This window comes from Elaeis guineensis, chromosome 8, assembly GCF_000442705.2.
Source record: "Elaeis guineensis isolate ETL-2024a chromosome 8, EG11, whole genome shotgun sequence".
NCBI classification, from domain to species: Eukaryota; Viridiplantae; Streptophyta; class Magnoliopsida; order Arecales; family Arecaceae; genus Elaeis; species Elaeis guineensis.
Window position 1 is genome coordinate 8,629,657 of NC_026000.2, and position 12,585 is coordinate 8,642,241.

At 33.2% G+C, this 12,585-nt stretch overlaps 1 long non-coding RNA gene across 1 annotated transcript; it reads left to right on the forward strand.

Annotated features, from left to right (window-relative positions):
- Positions 1-341: 341 nt before the first annotated feature.
- LOC105050402 (uncharacterized) lies at positions 342-5,488 on the forward strand. Its single transcript, XR_833032.3, has 3 exons — positions 342-831; positions 1,669-1,746; positions 5,131-5,488. It is a non-coding gene; the product is annotated as an uncharacterized lncRNA (long non-coding RNA).
- Positions 5,489-12,585: the final 7,097 nt, after the last annotated feature.

A 12,585-nucleotide genomic window follows, 5' to 3' on the forward strand; every position in this document is an offset into this window, starting at 1 on the left:
CAGGGTATAGCGAAGAAAAAAAAAAAAAAACTCATCTTTTTAGTAGGTTATTAGTGTTGTATTCCAGTTTTATAAATCGGGGAAAATAGTTGATGGACGATATATAAATCGTCGGCGGCCAAAAAATAGTAACGCTATGTAACAAAAATAAACGGTACGCAAAGTCCTGGTATCTGATTTGAAACAGGGACATGCAAAGAGCCCACATAGCGGATCCGCTCACTCAACGCTCAAGATTAAAAGCTTGCGTACATTTAACGCTCCAGATCAAATTAGATATGGCGTAACACGAAAGCTCCGGGGTTTTATATTTTGTGACAGCTACGTCGCACCCTTTTAAAGGGCCGCAGCTCACCGTTCCCAAGGGAAGCCAAAGACGGTCATGGTCGTGGAGGTCGGTCGGTAAAGAAGGGCCTCGAGCTCTCCTGTCCTTTCCTCCTTCTCCTTTGTCTTCTCCTATTCCTATTCCATGTTTTCTTTCCCTCGATTCAAGAAGTCTCCAAACCCTAGGCCTCCGGTTGGTAATCTTTGTCAAGATAATGATACCCTTCTTCTCTTCTTCGTCTTCTCGTCATGATTCTAGGTTATGTTATGCTTTTCTCTCCCCTCGATGCAAGAAGTCTACGTTATGTTATGCTTCTCTCTCTCCCGTCCCCCTTCCTTCTTTTCTAGGGTGTTTCGTGCTTCTTTTCTTTTCTTTTTGCCGTGAGGTGTGAGGTGTCCAAAGAGAGGTTGTGATGATTCCTGGACGAGGGTTTGGTGCGTTCTGAAGCAGAAGACTTGCTGCCGTCTTGATTTCTCGAGACTAAGAACACAGTGCTGGAATAAATGGTGAATTTGCGCTTCCTTTTCCTTTTCCCTCTAAGTTGTGTTCTTTTTCGAGGTTTTGTTTTTTAGGTTTCTTTAATTTCGTTTGCTGTTATTTCTTTTATCTGTTGAGTTGCTTCAGTGGTTCCTCAAGAATTCGTAAGATACGGTATGGAGGTCAGTGGAAGATCAGGGGTAGGGATTTCGTCAACAGCATCCGGGGTTTTGAGAACCCAGCTTTTCAATTTTTCTTATTTTGCTCACGGAAAATTAGGGATTGTTTCCTTGGGATCAGGGTTTATAAGATTTTCAAAGGTTTTGAATATGCTCCCGTCCAACAACAAGTTCTCAATGTTCTCGACTCATCTTTTTTACTTTAACTTCTTTCTTTGTTTTTAGTCCTCTTGATCACGTAATGAAGGTGTTGGTCTTGCATGGATTCCCTTTTCCTTTATCACTCTTGATTCTTTTCCTTCTTTTTTCTTTGAGCAATAATATGACAAAAGAGAACTTGGAAAAGCTCCCACAATATCCTCCGGACCAAATTCTATGTTGTTGAACCATACTGACGCTGTTTTTCTGATGTGGCTGACTGGTGTTCTATTCCTGTTATCATTGAATTTTAGGACTCCTTACTGCAGGAGTCTGCATAGAAATTTCTCTTGAGCTGTTATTAAAGAAGGCCATCCACTTCAACTTTCCCTAGATGATGTTCTTAATCTGACCAGTTGTTAATGCGACCCTTCAATTATTTATACAGCTACTTTATCTGCTTTTATTTTTCTCGATCTTCGTACTCATTTCTGCAGAGATAGTACTAATTTGCTTTGCTTATATGCTTTTTTTTTTTTTATACTCCAGACTCCTGGATCGTATTCTCTGTTGCTATCAAGTGGTGTACCAAGGGATACTGCATTACTATCTATATTGTTAAATCTGGTACATATTCTGCCCACTACGGCCATCCGTGAAATACTTCTTTTATTTAAACATGTTAGTATTGCTTGTCTGTAGGAGTTGTTCACTTGACTGATTCTTTGCCACATATTCTTCATGCTGTTTCAAACAAAATGAACTTTCTTTTACTCTTGAATTTGAGAATTCATAGTTATCCTATATTTCATAGCACCACTTACTGCTTAATAGCATGTGAAAAATTGTACCCTTTGCAATTTGGAAGGTCTGTTGTTCTGCAGGCTATTGCTGCAGCCTATTGGAAACTGCACAAGATTTCCAGCAAATGGGACCAAATTTGCCTTTTCTCCTAGTGAACTCCACATGCCATTCTCTCTCAATGCCTCTATTGCTTTCTTTATTTGTTAAATATCAATTTTTTTCTATCAACAACTTATGAAGTTGTAAATGTCGACCATTTCCTCCAGCAACTTATATAAATATATATTCTGTGATGGTCATGATGCTAGTCCTGTGAAATCTGCACCATTTCCTAAAATAGTGATTCTGTTAGTAATTACAAATGACTGCTTCTTCGTGTTGCAGGCAGAGGGTGGTATATACATCCTTTTCCCCCCTATTTTTTCTTTCTTTCATATGAAAAACTGCTGATGATTTGCTCAGGAGTTGTGAGGCTTGCTGGTTTTCTCATGATTAATGATCATTGACCAACTTCCGTTATCTTTCCCTCAGACTGCTGGGGTGATAATGAAACCTTGTAAGGGTGATTTGACCATAGAAGCATAATTTGTTTGTAATACTCCTCACCAAACCAAAATTCAAGCAATAACTTTTACGAGTTGTACTTTAAGGAACCTAGATCCGTTTATCTATTATAACTTATGGCTAACGGAAGTCATAGATGGCAACATCCATGATGTAGTACTAATTCTACCATGTCATGGTAACTTAGATTACCTATACTTATACTTCCAAAAGATGTCATCTCTTATTGAGGCAATGCAACGTCATGCATGATAAAGCTGAAGAGAACACTTATCTTTTAGGGAGTGTTTGATTGGGGGGAGTAGAGGTCTGGAATCGGAATCGGAATGGATGACTCTCATTCCAACCATTTGGTTGGGAGGAGTCCCATTCCGATTCCGGAATGGAATGGAAATGGCTCAATTTATATAGAACTCAATCCCTACTCTCCTCTATGGATTCAAATTTCTATTCCAATTTCGATTCCAATTCCGATTTCGGTCACGAACCAAATGCTTCGAAGGATTTGGTCATTCCGATTCCGATTCCAAGCCATCCCGATTTTCATTCCTATTTCGATTTCGGTTACGAACCAAACACCCCGTTAGGTTAGGTTATGATCCTTAACGATTAAGACTATATTTACTATTTAGATATGCTATTAAAAAAGCTGTCAAATTCTTATACTATTTAGATATGCTACCCAACTTCTTTACAAGGCACAAAGGTTTTGGCCTTGTTTGGGTTCCTTTTTGCCCACCTCATTTTATTCCATGGCAAAAGACAACTTTAGAAAATCTAAAATGCTACCCTCAAAGCTTCCAATGAAAATTCTGTGCATGGGGCATATAGCAGCGATCCAATTAGCTGCTTTTCTTGGCAGTGCCTTTATAATATATAGATGACATAGTGGCTGGTGGGGTATTGGAGGTCTTCAAGGGTTATTTTATCTTATTATATTTTATTTTTCGGCTATCTTTTTAAGCCATCTTTATGTACGTATTTTGGGAGTTCATACAGAATTTTCTGTGACATCACTGAAAAGGTTCCCACTTCGATTCTCCATTAATGATTTTCGTCCCCTCTCTGATACCAACTCTTCATTTAGTTTCTAGGGATGCTTTAACTCTAGGTAGTAAGGATTTTCTTTTGTGGCTGCTGCGCAGATTTCTATACAACCTGTCTGGAGTTGGTACGTACTTTGTCCACTGCAGCAATCCTTGTAATATTCCTTTTTCTTGAATATATCGGCATTGCTCATCTACCGGTATTATCTATTCAAATAATTATTTGTCACATATTTTTCATGGTTATTGTGCACAAAACATGGGCGTTCTTATTCTTTTAAATTTAAATTCTATTTACTGGAAAAGAAAAGTAGAGTGTTCATTGCAATTTTATAGTTGGCCTTTCTGAAACCAAGCATTGCAGTCCAGTAGAGACCCCACAGGATGTCCCGTAAGTGGGCAAATGAGTCTTCCTTCCTACTCTCCCAGCTCAACGGACAGACCTTTGTTTTTTTTTTTTTTCATTTTTTCTCAACATTACACTTTATTTTATCTTAACCAATTAGGAATTTGTATATGCTAAGGTCATTTCCTCCAGCAACTTTTAGAATCATCTTTTTGCTGTAGGCACAGTAGTGGAGTACAGGGTTGCCCCCTATGCTGGACTGATGGTTCCCTTATAATTACGTGAGAAGCTTTTCTCATCCTTAGTTTGGTACGAAGGATGCGTTGAAGGAAGAAGGATGCGTTGAAGGAAGGATAGATAGAAGAAAAGATGTCCATCCATTCTCTCATATAATTGATAAAATATGAAAGGATGGATGGAAATGATTCTCTCTTATGTTTGGTACAAGAGGATTAAGAGAAATAATGGATGATATTTGTATAACATTTTTACTAAACTATCTTTTAATAAAAATATTATTATTATCAATTTATAACACTTATTTATACTAAAAAAAATAAGTAACGTATAAACTTATAGTCTTTATAATCTATTAATTATATAAAATTATATAAATATTTAATTGAATACATAATTTTATAAATTAATTATTAATAAATTAATTATATAAATAATTAATTAATTTATAATTTAGTTTAAATAATTAATTAATATTATACAAATAATTAATTAGAAAATAGTAAATATAAATAGAGAAATGGAAGATAATCTAATTATTTAATTGTAATTATGAAAATTATATACTAAAATTAAAATAATGACTAATAAAATTTACTAGTGTATGATTAATAGTGTGTGTATATAAATATATATATATATATAATATGAATGAAAACATGAAGAAGTATTATAGTTTTTTCAAAAAAATTAATGAAGGATAATTTTGTTAATACAAAGGTCCATCCTTCAATGCTCCATCCATCCTTTCTATAATTTTTTAAATCAAATGGTAGATGGAAGCCATCCATCCTTCCAATCCTATTCATTCACCCACTCTCCCATGACCCCAACCAAACACAGGGTTAGTGGTGGAGGTGGTATGTATTGCATTGCTTTCTTTTATTCCTTTTTTACTAGAAAGATGAATGATTTTTTACTTGGGGATAAGGTTTGTTGTTTATTTATGTTTTCTGATGCTTGATCAAGTGCTATTATTTTTTCCCTTGATGAGGTAATTTTATGGTTTGCAAGGGTGACCTCCATAGTTGTGCCATTTCCATGTTCGGCAGATACTCTACACACTTATCAACTATATCTGTTGTGGAAGGTTTGACTCTTTGGCCACACGCCTTAAGCGATGATGGGTGTTCTTTCATTGTTTATCCAGTTGACCAGTTAATATACCACTTTTTTCTTTTGAATATATTGTAAAAAGATAGAAATACTTGGGAAAATGTTGGATGGTTATGGTCATGGCCATGGTTAAAAAGGTTGAGGTTTTTCTCATGAAAATGATCAATTTAATACATATCTGTATGCATGTTTTGTACCCCTTACATATGTATGCATGCATACACACGAACGAAAAGGATGCATGTATATATGTGCACATATTTTCTTAGCAGTATACAAGCACTATACCTGGACAAGCATAGAATTGATGGTTGAAATCTCACCAATCACAAATTCTTGGATTTTTTTAAATACGTACTCTCCATTTTAGTCTATATTACTGGTATTTGAGTGCCTCGTTCTCTGAAATTCATTTGAGAGTGAATGTGGAGGGTTGCATCTACTAAAAGAAAATCATCATTATACTAAAGGTGAGATGCGTGTTTTATGGACGCGCTTCCAACTATGCTGCGCTATTGGTTATAGATGGACATGGATACATGCAAATTTTTTCTTATATATTACCACCTATACAGACACATACATGCATATCTGAAGCTTTTTAATCCCAAATGTTTTTATTCAAAATCATATTATAACTAACTGATTTGAGTCTTAATTTTAATTTTCAGTCTTTTCTTTTAATGGTTGTATTTTTTTATTTCTTAATCCTGGTTTCATTTATATTTAAAATTATTAAGTAGTCCATTTTTGCTGTATACAAAATGACTAAATGTGGATCTGCCCATTTATGTGCTGCAAGGAGCAAATCCCATGGGGTGGAATGGGACGCGCTGGAACCCGTCCCACGGGACATACTGTACTTTTTTTGGGACACTCTTTTTTAAAGTTTTATTATTATTATTATTATTATTATTAGAAGTAGTTTTGTGTTGTTTATTTTTGAATGTATTTGAACTTCAAAATAAAGATTTTGAAGCAGCAGCTGCAAGCTCCGAATGGGTCGGGGCATGCATATTCATCGGCACCACCAATTTTTTTTTACCTTATCGGCTATAGTTTCTTTTACCTCTATCAATCTGATGGCCCCACCAACCCCAGCAGCTATACAGTACAGTAGTCGCCCTACGAATGTGCCAGGTTTGTCATCTCAGAACCAAGTTTGTCCGCTCTGAGTTCTAATTTCTATCCTCATAATCATGTTAATTGTATGTCTTCAGAGATTGTACGTGATGATTAACTACTCTAAGTCCTAGGATCAATATGCCATCTGTCACACCTTCGATTCGAGATTGTGAATCGAGGATCATGGCAACCGCCGCATACTCATAGAAAACTCTTCCCATAAGTATGCAAGGCATCTTATCATGTTATCTTAAAACAACAGCGGAATAATTAGTCAATAATTTAAATCCAAAACATAATGATCTAAATTTTTTTTTTTTATGTCTCAATAAATTCAACAATGATTCATAGGTCTTACATCAAATTCAATAAGATTTTCAATCTAAAATAAAAGTATAGGGATTCTACTTCTGATCATTCTTCCATTCATATCTTGTATCATCTTAATTTCTCAACATCTGTAAAAATAATAAAAATAGGAGGTAAATAAAAATAGGAGGTAATGAGCTAGACAGCCCAGTAAGCAATGATTACTTCTCAACAGATTTCATCAGGTATTTAAGTAAATAATTATTTATAGAAAAATAAACATATAGAGTTCATCAATTCGAAATCAATTTCAATTATGCAACATAATTCATGCCAAATTCATTTCTTTTTCGAAAATTCAAATTTTTTTTCAAATTTTAATTTCTTTTGTTCTTCAATTTTTTTTCGTCAACCATGAGTTATGACCACATTTTTTCTATGGCAGGATCATAATACCGCGTATCTGCTTGCGGTAGGCTGCGAATCATCTGGCAGCCATGTCCTTTGGAACCGCTGGTCTCTCTGGCGGTTTGTCGCGGGTCTCTCTGGCGACATGTCGCTGGTCTCGCTGGCGACATAAACCCTCAGGACAATCAATTGCCAACGTATATGCCCCCATTGGCAGGGTCTTTTACATAGTCAGGTTGTCAATTTTTATTGTTTCTTATATCATAATTCTTCATAAATCATGTTTCATATTCTAATTTCGATAATAAAACATATAATCATGTAGTATCGAAATCAATCAATATAATGCATCATGAAATCAATATGTTCAATCATGCTTCATCATAACACTTCAAATAAGATATTTTCATAACAAAATACCATTCATCCAATTCATGCATCGTTTCACAAATCATGTCAGAATAATACATTATAATTTGTCGATAAATCTAGAAAAAGTGAAACATTACTTACCTTGAACGCATTCCAATAAATCCACATAATTCTATAAATTTTCTTCCAAAAATTCTATTCGTAGATCATATCGCGATATCCCATGATCAAATATCCACAATCCTATACAAAATCAATTTCAATAATTAGAAAGAATACGAATACCATATTTCAACGGTTTAGATTGGGTCCGATCATCTAATTTCATCTAATCAAAATCTAATTAGGATCTAAACGATCCAAAGTTTGACTATCAGATTAAATCGGATTCGAAGTGATAGGACCGAGGTTTCTTCATCGATTTCATAAAATCAAGTAGAGAGAGAAAATCAGAGGAGAGAGAATTCATGAGGTACAATTCGAATTGATCAGGTGACACAATTCAACATTACGATTGATCCAATATCTCGATTGGTGAAATCAACATGATCAAATCAAGTCATGGCTAGATCGGAATCATGGATGATCAAATCTAAAGATTCATGGTCTGATCAAGATGGGTGCTAGTACGCTGTCTGACAACCATGGATCAGGGTTCTTCATTAGAAACAGATCAAGACTATTAAAAGAAATTTCTTCATTCACTAACCCTTTTTTTAGAGAGAGAATCAATCAAGAGAGAGAATATTTTAGAGAGAGAAAATTTTAGAGAGAGAAAATTCATCTTGAATTCTTCAGACAATATGATTCAACAAATTCTGATCGATCAGATCAAATCATGCTAAAATTATCATGTGAATAATTCAATAAGATCATGAGAAATAAAATCTAAAAATACCTGATCTGATCAAAGTGGATGTCGGTGTATCGTCCGACGATCACAGATCAAAAATTCATTACGATAATCATTTAAATTCATCATCATTCTTCTCAAAATTTTAAAAATCTTAGGAGAGAGAAATAATCTAGAGAGAGGATTCTAGAGAGAGAAAGTAGAGAGAGAAAGTTCAATTCTAGAGAGAGAATACTAGTTTAGGCTGAAGAGAGAGAAGGAAGAGAGAGAAACTCTCTTTCTCATATTTTATTATTTATATTATTATTTATTAATTAATTTTATTTTTCTTTCTTCTTTTCTTTCTTCTTTTTTCTTTTTTTTTTCTTTTTCTTCACGAAAGAGAGAGGAGAGAAAATCTTATTTATTATTATTATATTATTATTATTTTATTTTTCTTTTTTTTCTTTTCCTTTTTCTTTTTCTTTTCTTTTTCTTCTTTTTCTTTTCTTTTTCTTTTCTTTTCCTTCTTCTTTTCTTTTTCTTTTCCTTCTTCTTCTTTTCTTTTTCTTTTTCTTTTCCTCCTCCTTCTTCTTCTTCTTCTTCTTTTTTTTTCTCCCGCTGGGTTCCTTTTGGGCTGAAACAGGGGATCTTAAGGTCCCCTCGTTGGGTGGCCGGCCGGCGGCGCAGCCAGCGTGGGGCAGCCGTCGGCAGGAGGGGGTGACTCACCGATAAGAAGAGGGCCAAACCGGTGGTCGGCGGTGACCACCGGCGACGGCAAAACGACAAAAAAAGAAAATTCTTCCGCAACAAAATCCGGTGACTTCGGTCGCCGGCGAGCATGCACATCGGTACGGGAAGGAAGGGGAGAAGAGAGGAAGAGGAGGAGGCTTACCTCCGTCGCCGGCGAAGCTTTTCCGGTGAGAAATTGGACGGCACAGCGACGGGTCTCCGTGAGAAATTTTCGACGATTGCCGCCGTTTTGCCCCGGGATTTCTTGATGAGAGGAGAGAGGAGGGTTCTCCTCCTTAAATAGAGCCGGAGGAAACTTGTTTCCGACTCCGATTAGGAGCCGGTGAACGGAGGAAGAAGACTCCCTTCGGGAGTTCTTCTCCTCTGTTTTCCTTCCCTTTTTTTTTTTGTTTTGGGCTTTGGATTCCTTGCTTGGGCTGGGCCTCACATTCTTCCCCTCTAAAAGAAATTTCGTCCTCGAAATTTTTCTTGCTTGAGTCTTCATAGTTTCTTACTTGAATCTCATTCACAAATATTCTAATTCTTGATATAATTTCATTCTTAAATCATTTCATAAAAAAAAATCGGTACATCAAATATCTATCTGAAATGGAACCATTCATTTTCTTATTTATCAAGATCCACGTCTCAAAGATTTTCAATATTTTAAAATTTCAAAATTATGATCTTATTTCCTGTAAAAATTAATATTCAATATCTCATGACTCAAATTAAAATCAAATCTATCTCTTGTGAATAGAAAAAGATCAATGTCTCTATTCTTGCATAAGAGCTTCATTCATCATCATTCATTTATTTATTTATTTCAAAATATTAACCACCCTTAATTTCAACCCATCATAAGATAGGAAAACATACTTCAATGAATCATTTGACGATATCCCAATCAATCAAAATTTAAAAATATTTTCTCTTATTCGTACTTTCAAAGGTTAAAGATTTATCATTTCAATCTCATTCTCGAACTTTTGATATTTTATTTCTCGATGCAACTTCATCATTAAGTTATTTCATAAAGATCAATATCACCATTGTTGATTGAATCAATATCACTATTTCTCGTCATCGAAATTTTCTTACTCAAACCCTCAAACTCTTAAATATTTTAATTCTTGAAGTAAATTTTATCATTAAGTCATTCCATAATAAAAATCAATAACTCAAAAATTGATCTAAATCAAAACTATATTTTTCTTATAATCAAAATCAATGTCTCTATTCTAAGTAAGTATATTAATTTTCTTTATCTAAATATTAACAACATCTTAATTAATCAATTTATTATCAAATTAAATTATAAATAACTTCAATCCATCTTTTGTAGAACAATAGTCAATATCAATAGATAACCTCAATCTTTTTCATTCAATCTGAGAAATAATAATGATCAAAAGAGTTCTAACTTCAAATTTCATTATACTTTGGAGATAAATATTTGAGTATAATAATCTAAGATCGAAATCATCATTCGATTAACAATCTCAAATTCTTTCTAATAAATAGAGAATTATAAAATTTAATTCTAGGATAGAAAAATATTTACCTCTAAATATTCTAAATCTAAAATCAAAAATCAAAGGTCCACTCATCCTAGAATTAGGATGCTAATTATTTTTGTAGCATAGTAGGTGGAAGCTCTACTTTTAAAAATTACATTAGGATATCTAAAATAATTCAAAATTTTAAAATATTATTCTTTCTAATATCCATGAATTTTTTTTTTATCTTATCAATAGAAAAGATCTAAAATTTTAAATTTCAATTGAAGTCAAAGATTAACTTTCGATTCTCATTCATACTTTTACTGGTGTACAATAATCTTGATTAACCCTTGAGTCCAATATCATATTTAAACCATCATATAGATTTACTATAATCAATATGAATCAAATCTTAATTCTCATATTAATTCAATTTGATAATTTTCAAATCAAAATCTTTATAAGTCAAGTCAATGAAAAAAAAATTCTTCGATGCTCCACCAAATTTGGACATAATCAGAATATATATAGATTTCAAATTATTATTTTTTTTTTAAATTTCTATCATCAGGATCTTCAATATCTATTAAATATCCTTTCATAACAATCATACAAGCTTCAAAAAAATCAAATCTTCATTTAATAATAGATTCAATTAGGGACCTCGTTAACAAAAGCAAAGGAACTCCATATCAATTTCTAAATCCCAACTTTCTAAATTGTAAATTCACATGGATCCCTTAATCTGAAATAAATATAAATCAGATCTTTTATCTTAATCTGAAGATATCAATTTTTCATTAACAACCTCAACAATAATATTAGAAAATCTCTTGATCAACTTAGATACGAAATCTTTAAATTGAAATTTCATGCACATTATGTAATCTCTAAGAGACATAATAAGATCTATTATCTAGATCTAAGGATGATGATTAAAGATTCCGGTACGATGAATATTCTACAACCTCATAATCGATTTCATCAATAAGAAATAGGCTTCTTTGCAATATCTCCAAATATACATTCATCATAATATGCCACTTTATATATATGATCCACATACCAAAAGTTCAATTTCGATAAATATTCCAATCAAGCATCATAAAAAAAAATTTTCTTAACCCATTCTGGAATAATATTTTATTATCAAATCTTTATCTTGCCAATAATAGTCAATCTCTCAACTAGAAGTAATATCATAATATTATTCTCACATCGAATTTGAACTTACGATTTACTTGAATAATCAATGATCAAATTAATAACCATAATGTACAATACAATTTTATATCAATCCTTTTGTGATTACTTTCGATCAAGATCTAACTAATCATATCATGATCAATAGATCATCCATCATATTTCAAATTCTATATGTTATAATCTATTGTGATCCTTTCATACATAATCTCAATGTTTAATCAAAATTTATAAATATTTCTCCCACTACAATCATCAAAGATCTACACTATAATGTCCCTGGTGTCTATCCACTTACACCCATTCTGTATCTGATTCTATGTTTCATAATTCATCCAACCTGGCTCTGATACCACTATAATTGTCACGTCCCCGACCCGAGATTGTGAATCGAGGGTCATGGCAACCGCCGCATACTCATAGAAAACTCTTCCCATAAGCATGCAAGGCATCTTATCATGTTATCTTAAAACAACAGCGGAATAATTAGTCAATAATTTAAATCCAAAACATAATGACTTAAATTTTTTTTTTTATGTCTCAATAAATTCAACAATGATTCATAGGCCTTACATCAAATTTAATAAGACTTTCAATCTAAAATAAAAGTATAGGGATTCTACTTCTGATCACTCTTCCATTCATATCTTGTATCATCTTAATTTCTCAACATCTGTAAAAACAATAAAAATAGGAGGTAATGAGCTAGACAGCCCAGTAAGCAATGATCATTTCTCAACAGATTTCATCAGGCATTTAAGTAAATAATTATTTATAAAAAAATAAACATATAGAGTTCATCAATTCGAAATCAATTTCAATTATGCAGCATAATTCATGCCAAATTCATTTCTTTTTCGAAAATTCAAG